General features: G+C 43.5%; 1 long non-coding RNA gene across 1 annotated transcript; it reads right to left on the bottom strand.

Annotated features, from left to right (window-relative positions):
- Positions 1-3,796: 3,796 nt before the first annotated feature.
- Positions 3,797-7,824, bottom strand: LOC307203557. Its single transcript, XR_013833289.1, has 3 exons — positions 7,776-7,824; positions 7,571-7,680; positions 3,797-3,827 (listed from the first exon to the last, which is right to left on the bottom strand). It is a non-coding gene; the product is annotated as an uncharacterized lncRNA (long non-coding RNA).
- Positions 7,825-8,615: the final 791 nt, after the last annotated feature.

Raw genomic sequence — 8,615 nt, 5'->3', positions numbered from 1 at the left:
TAAATAAAGAGAAAATGCTTTCAGTGAAAACCTCCCAAACGCTGCAACTTCACTGGAATAACCCTCATAAGATGCCACTTTGTTTTACGTCTGTAACAAGATACAGTGATAGCATAAGTGAACTTGACCTCACCCTAATCTTTGGGCTCAGACAGTGACCTCTGTTTGAAAAATCTCCCTTTCAAGTGCCAGATCGAGACCAAGACCAATCAGATAAAGCAGCGTATCCTGGAGGCTTACATCTCAGCTGTCCACATATTTAACCCTGGTGACAGAAAATCAGATCCCTTCTTTATCCGGTGGGGTTAGCGGGATCACGGTTATGACATGGATTTCTTAAGAGGCTTTTGGAGAAGGAGGCCACCAAAATAATTTCCTGGATTTTGTGCCGTTTCACACAACGTGCACTGATGCTCACACATCCACCCTCAAGTCCTCAGTGGGGTTGACTGACACACAAGTATGTTCCTTGCTTACTGAAGGCAACATGAATGGGCCACCCTGATCTGAACATCACAGCGGGATTCCCAAGAGTCATGTGTCACAGAAGACACTCCTCTGTTTGGAGATACAGTCATACCTTGGGTTACAGACGCTTCAGGTTCTGCGTTTTTGGGTTACGGATGCACCGAAATTACGTCACTCCTATGTCTTGTAATCTACGTCACTCCTATGTCTTGTAATCTGAGTTTGTATGCTCTGTGCTTTCTGTGTAATCAAACAACCATTGATTAATTATTCTATACTATTCTATACTGCTCACTGGAAGGACAGACCCTGAAGCTGAGGCTCCAATACTTTGGCCACCTCATGGGAAGAGAAGACTCCCTGGAAAAGACCCTGATGGGAAAGATTGAGGGCACAAGGAGAAGGGGACGACAGAGGACGAGATGGTTGGACAGTGTTCTTGAAGCTACGAACATGAGTTTGACGCAACTGTGGGAGGCAGTGGAAGACAGGAGTGCCTGGTGTGCTCTGGTCCAGGGAGTCACGAAGAGTCGGACATGACTAAATGACTCAACAACAACAACAAAATGACTAAACAACATTCTATACTATTCTATTCAAGATAAGGTCAGAGACACATTGGAGATTAAGTAAATGCAAAATTAAGCATGAGACCAAGGTAAAGGTAAAGGGACCCCTGACTGTTAGGTCCAGTTGCGGACGACTCTGGGGCTGCGGCCCTCATCTCACTTTACTTGCCGAGGGAGCCAGCGCACAGCTTCTGGGTCATGTGGCCAGCATGACTAAGCCGCTTCTGGCGAACCAGAGCACGGAAATGCCATTTACCTTCCAGCTGGAGCGGTAACTATTTATCTACTTGCACTTTGATGTGCTTTCGAACTGCTAGGTTGGCAGGAACAGGGACCGAGCAACAGGAGCTCACCTGAACTGCTAACCTTATTTGACTGTGTAATCCAACAACCATTGATTAATTATTCTATACAGCCCAAGATAAGGTTAGAGACACATTGGAGATTAAGTAAATGCAAAATTAAGCATGAGACTAAAGCACAGGCTAAAGAAACAGTCCTCCTTTTTTTTAAGAAACTTTTTTTTTTTTAAGGCACACACAGAAAACATCTGTGTCTTATAAGTGGTCTAATTCAGCAATATTTCACAAGTCCCACCTGTGTTATATTTCCCTGGTCTCTGCCCATCCGTTCCCTGTCACCAGCAGCAAAGTGAATAAAAAGTATAGCAGCTGGTGTCAAAGTATATGGGGGGGGAAAGAGCCGCGGTTTTATTGCCATAACAATTTTCTTCAAGACGTTTTAAATGTCCATCGCAGAGAGTCCATATGTTATGTTCCTCTAAGGAGGTGCACTGTATGCCTCTATGTATTGCCAAGATAAATGTGAGGGGTTTTATAGAGTGGCAGAGAAAAGGAGCTTTGTAAAACCTTGTAATTTGAGTACCTAATAAGCTACTCCATTGCCCCAGGACATCAATAGCTTGCAGACAATTGAGGTGGAAATTGCATTGACAAGTAAGAGGCAAAAGTATTAAAAAAAAACCCCACACACTTTGGGGAATTGAGGATGGTATTCTTCCACAAGCACTGGGCATGGTGAACGTCAAGGCATGGTACACAACATGTAGGCAATATCTGGATTGAGTGTGCAGACATTAGTGATTGTAGTTGCACATCAGAGTTACAAAAGAGACTTTTTTTTTTAATGAGCATAAGGCATAACATAGAGGCTGGGGATCTTTCTTCAGCCTGTGGGCCACATTCGTTTCTGGGCAGTCTCCCAAGAGCCACATGTCAGCAGTGAGCAGGACCAGAGACAGAAGTAGGTGGAGCAAGAAATGCAAATTTTACCTCTGCAAATGATACCTTTGTACAAGGTGAAAGGTAAAGTTTGGCTTTCTGCATACACTTCCTTGGCCCAGTATACCTGAAGGAGTGTCTCCACCCCCATCATTCAGCCTGGACACTGAGGTCCAAAGCCAAGGGCCTCATTGCGAAAAGTGAGGTTACAGGGAACCAGGCGGAGGGCCTTCTCAGTAGTGGCGCCTGCCCTGTGGGATGCCCTCCCCTCAAGGAAATAAACTACTAACTGACTTTTAGAAGACATCTGAAGGCAGCCCTGTATAGGGAAGTTTTTAATGTTTGATCTTTTATTGTGTTTTTAATATTCTGTTGGGAGCTGCCCAGAGTGGCTGGGGAAAGCCAGCCAGATGGGCAGGGTATAAATAAATTGTTGTTGTTGTTGTTGTTGTTGTTGTTATTACTCTCCATTCGAGCAAGCAAGGGGCATTATTTGTCATGGTTGGACTCAGAGGAATGGTGGGAGGAGCCAGCTGTGGAACCCCCAAGGGAAGAAGGCTCAGAGTCCAGGGACTGGTGGTGAGACATCAGAGGGAGAAGACTGGGAGGAGGATGGGTCAGAAGCTGAAGAGGTCACAGGGCTTAGTGAGCTGGGAGAGACTGTGACGGAGAGAAATCCAGAATCGGACGCAGAGGCAGAAGCCAAGAAGCAGACATGAGTCAGGCTTGAGATGAAGCCAGAGTGCCTCCCCCTCCAGCAGTGACAAGCTCCTCTCACCCCTGGTCTCCGAGAACCAGAAGAGGTATGAAGAGGAAGGAGCAAAGACAGGCAAGGCGACGGAGTCTCAGAACGCTTGGGAAGGACCTGGGGATAGGTGAAGGAGGTTTAGGCAACTGTGGGAAGGGGGTAAATTCAGTCCACATAAAGGCAAGATCTACCAGAACAGGTTGGTGTGCTTACTAGTCCTGGCCTCCTGAGCAAACCTTGTTTCCTTTAATGAAGAGTTAACTTCACTGATGATGTGTGATTTATTACTGACCTGCTCCTGACACCCGCTCCTGACATTATCAGAGACCAAGGACACATTTCAGCCAGGAAGGAACACTTGGAGCGCAAAGACCAGTGAAGTGTGTGGCCTGTGGAAAGGAGGTGTGGCCTGGGAAAAATTCTGTGGGTAAGATAATGAAATCTGGAGGGCAGCATTCTACCCCCACTTACCAGGTTGGTGAAAGTTGACCTAATTTAGATCTTGCTCATTGCCTTCAATCATGAACCTTCCTTCTCCCTATTAACATAATCTGCCAAGTATTATGGAGCATGGAATAACTTTTCCAGGCATAAAACTAGCACGGTTCATTGTTGCATGGTGATCTGTGGCTGTATTCATCTTTCTCCTTCAGCAGAAAGTCAAGCTGGAGTTCTCACGCATGACTCATGCTTACTTAAGGTATGCCCTCCATATGTCTCAGAAGAAACATTTGCTTGGGGAACGGCACTACCTGGTGCTTAAAAGGGAGCCCTTCTTCTTCCTGCCATTAGCACTGTGAACTATTTATGCCACAAGGCAAAAAAAAAAGACAGAAAAGTTTAAGCTTTGCAGCTTTGAAGTTGAAACCTCAAGCAGATGTCAGCTTGCTGACCCAACACCCCACCTAATGCTTTATTTTGGCTTCCTGCTTATCCTGTCGCCTGTTTTTCTCATTAAAGAGCCTCTCTGGTGAACCACAGAATCCAAACGCAGACAATCTGCAACATGAGGGTCATCATCCTTTAACAAATTGATCCATGATGCTCTCTGGCTTATTCTTAGAGCAGAGAAACATGGGAAAGACACCATTTTGGAAGGTTAGGAATATGTGAGGCTCATACCATCCAACATTTTCTTACCTGAAATTGTGACGCGTGATGCTCCCGGGTGAGTCATGTGACCCGCGCCATACTCTTACCCCAAAAAACTGAGGTGAGAGGATCGCAGGGTGAAAGAGTGGGGCAAGAGCACAGTGCTGGCACTCTGGGTTCATCATAGCGTCGTATCAGAGTGCTGGACCTTCGACACTCTGCCACGACTCTCATCATGAGTGCCAGAGTGGGAGTCTTTTGGTCCAGTGCTCTGGTGCAAGGACTTGCATCAGAGCACTGGACCAAAAAAATGGGACACCTGGAAATCAAACAGAAGCTGGGATTGGGTTCTGTGATTCCAGGATATCCCGCTTAAAACTGGGCAGTTGATGGGTATGTGTTTGTTCCTCAGAAGCAGTGTTTCCCAAACTTGGGTCTACATCTGTTTTTGGACTACAATTTCCATAATCTCTGACCACTGGTCTTGTTAGCTAGGTATGATGGGAGTTGTAGTCCAAAAACAGCTGGAGACCCAAGATGCTGAGAAGCATCTATATCTAGCTAGCTCATTGGTTTTATATAAGACCATAAGACCACGCTGGACCATTCAAAGACTCATCTCGTCCAGCATTCTCTTCTCACAGCAACCAACCAGATACCTCTTCTGGGAAGCCCACAAGGTGGACATGAGATCAACAGCACTTTCCCCACCTGTGATTCTCAGCAAGTGGTATTTTATTCATCGAAGGACTTGCCGCAGTTGGAAACTTCAGCCATTTCAAGGGCTGGTGATGAAACACAGAGGCAGTTTGCTGGAACATCAAACTCTGTCATCGCTTCTGTTTTACTGGCTAGTGATTCATTTCTGGGCTTGATTAAAGGTGTTGCTGGTTCTTACCTTGAAAGTCTTCTGTGGTTTGGGATGGAGATGCGCATCACCAAAAGCGCAACACGAGGACACAGATTTGTAAAAAATCTGAATATGATAATTTATTGGTAGAGAGTGATATCTAGGGATGGAAGAATCTGGTGATTTTGGTTCATTCCATTTCCCCTTCTTCCAATTTTCAGTTCAGTTCTCAACATTTCCTCAGCAATTTTCATTTTTGAAAAAAAAAAACCCCTCATGTGAACCCTTCAGCATTTTTGTGCAAATTTCTCCTAATAAGTACAATTTTGTGTGCAGTTTTGAATAACTCACATTTTTTTGAGAGCATTTTCTCATAATATAGTGCATTTTTCTATGTTATGGTCACAGATGTATCCATATTTAAGTACCTAATATATGTGCTTTTGTCAATATTGGTTGGTTGAAGAATTGTAATTGCAAAATTCTGATAACTCTGAATTTCAAAGGATGGCTGTGGTTCATATCTCACATTGTGCTCTCCATGTTGTCAAGTAATCCCAAGTAAGAGCACAGAAAAATACAGCCTTCACATCTCCTCTCTGGAATAATAATATTAATAAAGCCCCTGTTGATTAAGAATCTCACTTTCAGCAATGCATTCAGAGATCAGCCGCGTCCACTGTTAAAATACAGCCATCAAAGTCTGAGAATTCACATATTGCTTATTTTGGAGGACTTTGGTGTAATTGCAGAAATTTTCAGGAAACCCTACTCCGCTTTGCTATTTTTAAACTTCAGGAATGCAATAAAAGCTGCTCGCCACTTAATGGAAATAAATGATTATTGATTTTCTCACAGTTACTATGAGCCAAGTAAAACAAGCCTTAAATCAGGACTGGGAAAGCGGGACAGTATGGCAACAAAGATCCAAAGATACATAACAGTCTGGATAATGGTTTAACAACAAAGAACTAGCATATGATTGACTAGTACATTAGACCCACAGCTAGATCAAAATAAATAATGGAAGGGTTCACTGCGGCAAATAATCTAGACTGCTATTACACCGCTGCATGGATACCACAAAGCAACCGCAAAAATTGTTTGCTGTCATTCTCTTTTCCCATAATGGCTACATTATTGGATCCATCAAGGGCAGGGTGTCTCCCCCCCTTCCCCCCAAAAATTAGATTGCCATGCTGGAATACAGGATTACAAAAAACCTAGTTGGTATCCAACTGAGTCCCCATCTGCACTATACATTTGAAGCAGTATCATACTACTTCAAACAGTCATGGCTTCCCCCCAAGAATCCTGGGAACTGTAGTTTGTTAAGAGTTATTAGGAGACACCCGCCACACCATTCCCCTCACAGAGCTACAACCTCAGAGTTCCCTAGGAAGGAAGGTTGACTGTTTAACCACACTGGGAACTGTACCTCTGTGAGCCAAATAGGTGTCTCCTAACGACTCTCAGCATCCTTAACAAACAACATCTCCCAGAATTCTTTGGGGAAGCCATGTGACTGCTTATAAAGTGATATGATTCTGCTTTAAATGTATGGTGTAGCTGAGGCCTAAGCCACACACCAGTTTAAGTCCATTGAATTCAATGGGTCTAGAAATATTTTTTCCTTTTCTCATGGTGATCAGTATTGCTTTTTTTGTGTGTGTGCGCGCACACACACACACACACACACAAAATGAGTGGTATACAATGTTCTTCATACTCAGAATAGACTCATGGGAATCACTGGGTGTAAGCAACTTACTGATCTCAGTGAGTCTGCTCTATGACTAATATTGAATATCATTCCTTATCTGTATATTATTATTATTATTATTATTATTATTATTATTATTATTATTATTTACACAAAACATATTGATAACCAGACAAAAAAGGAAATTAAAGGGCAAGGAAGAAGAGTAAGTTTTTTAAAAAACATATTCAAAAAGACTGTTTGGTACAGTTTAGAACAGGAAGAATAAAAATAAATGGCTTGAATTCTGTACATGCTTTCTGAGGAGTAAGCCCAAATAAGCCCTGTGGACTATACAAGAAGCTGGTATTCAGAAGTAGACTACCTCTGAATATGGAGGTTTCATATGGTCACCATAACTAATAGCTGTCAGTCGTTCTATCCTCCTCCATGCCTCTAGCCCTAAGCTCCAGCTTGCTGCTTTTTACAGTGTGCCACTATTTTCCTCCTGCCTACGCCATCCCCATCTGCTCAACCCTGCTTCATCTCCCCTAACTATCTCTGTTGAAGGAGGGGATCATACCCACCTGCTGGCTGGCACAGAGTACTTGCTTTGTTACTCTCCCATTACCTTCCTCTTGTTCTTCCTAATGGCTCTTTTCCCAGGCGATTTCCTGAACATGGGAACCTGAGCCCAACTATTAAGTGTCTGACTTACATTCTACCACTTACTTAAATTCTAACACTTACTAAATCCAGGAATTTAGGGAAACCTGGCACCTACAATTCATAACAATCCATTTCCTTGTCATGCAGAAGACCCCAGATTCTGACATCTCAAGGTAAGGCTGGGAAAATCTGAAACCCAGGGGAGTGCCTGTCACTCCATGTGGAAAATACCGTGGTAGATGGATGAACAGTCTGTCTCAGTGCAAGGCAGCTTCTTTTGTTTTGAGTATCTCTCTCCAGAATGGTTGAACATGAGCATGACAGGTTGGATTTATTTATTTCTTTAAAGTGAGAGAACACAGGTAAAAACATCCCAAAACACTTTTTTAAAAAAAAGAGAGAAAAGGAACAATAGTGTCTCAAACAATACACTTACATGTTGTATTTCTCTTTCTTCCTCGGAACTGAATCTCTCCTGCCATTCTAATAAGAAGCAGAATGATAATAAATCACACACACACACACACACACACACACACACACACACCACTTGCCAGATGAAAAGGATCCAAGCTCAAGTAACACTCCCAATTCATTTTTTTTAAGTCATAAAAGCACCGCATTGTTTGAAGTCGGAGACCCAGCAAGGAATGAGCTGCTTTCATATGCGATCGTTAGCCTCCTTCCTTTTCCCTTTCCAGTTGCCCTTAAAGGGCGCTCCCTTTATAAAAGTGACAAGATGGGTTAGATCGGCAGCAACTTCTGATTAGCACATGGCAAGCTCTGCTTCTCATTAAGAGGGATCACTTTGCCGTGAGCCCTCGTCGTCCCAGGTATTTCCACCCATTCATTTCATGGGGCTCATCTGGCAGAGAGATCCCGGTGTCCAGCTTTCCTTTCTGTTTTATGATTGCAAGGTTTCTCTCTCTCACACACACGTACGTTGGTCCTTCTGGACCTTGGTGAAATAGGGATCCTTCAAAGCAATATTGGCCCATCCTTCAGACTGGGGTGCTGAATTTTAGGCCCCATTTAAAGCACTATCACATCACTTTAGGCAGCCTCCCTCCAAACAATCCTGGGAACTGTGGAGTTTTTTAAAAGGTTCTAAGTAGTGATGTATGGAAGTGAGAGCTGGACCATAAAGAAGGCTGGTTGCTGAAGAATTGATGCTTTTGAATTATGGTGCTGGAGGAGACTCTTGAGAGTCCCATGGATTGTAAGAAGATCAAACCTATCCATTCTGAAGGAAATCAGCTCTGAGTGCTCCCTGGAA

This window comes from Podarcis cretensis (genome assembly GCF_951804945.1).
Source record: "Podarcis cretensis genome assembly, chromosome: 14".
In the NCBI taxonomy this organism is placed as follows: domain Eukaryota; kingdom Metazoa; phylum Chordata; class Lepidosauria; order Squamata; family Lacertidae; genus Podarcis; species Podarcis cretensis.
The sequence above is the reverse complement of the archived record's forward strand: the minus strand, read 5'-3'. Positions and strand labels throughout refer to the sequence as shown.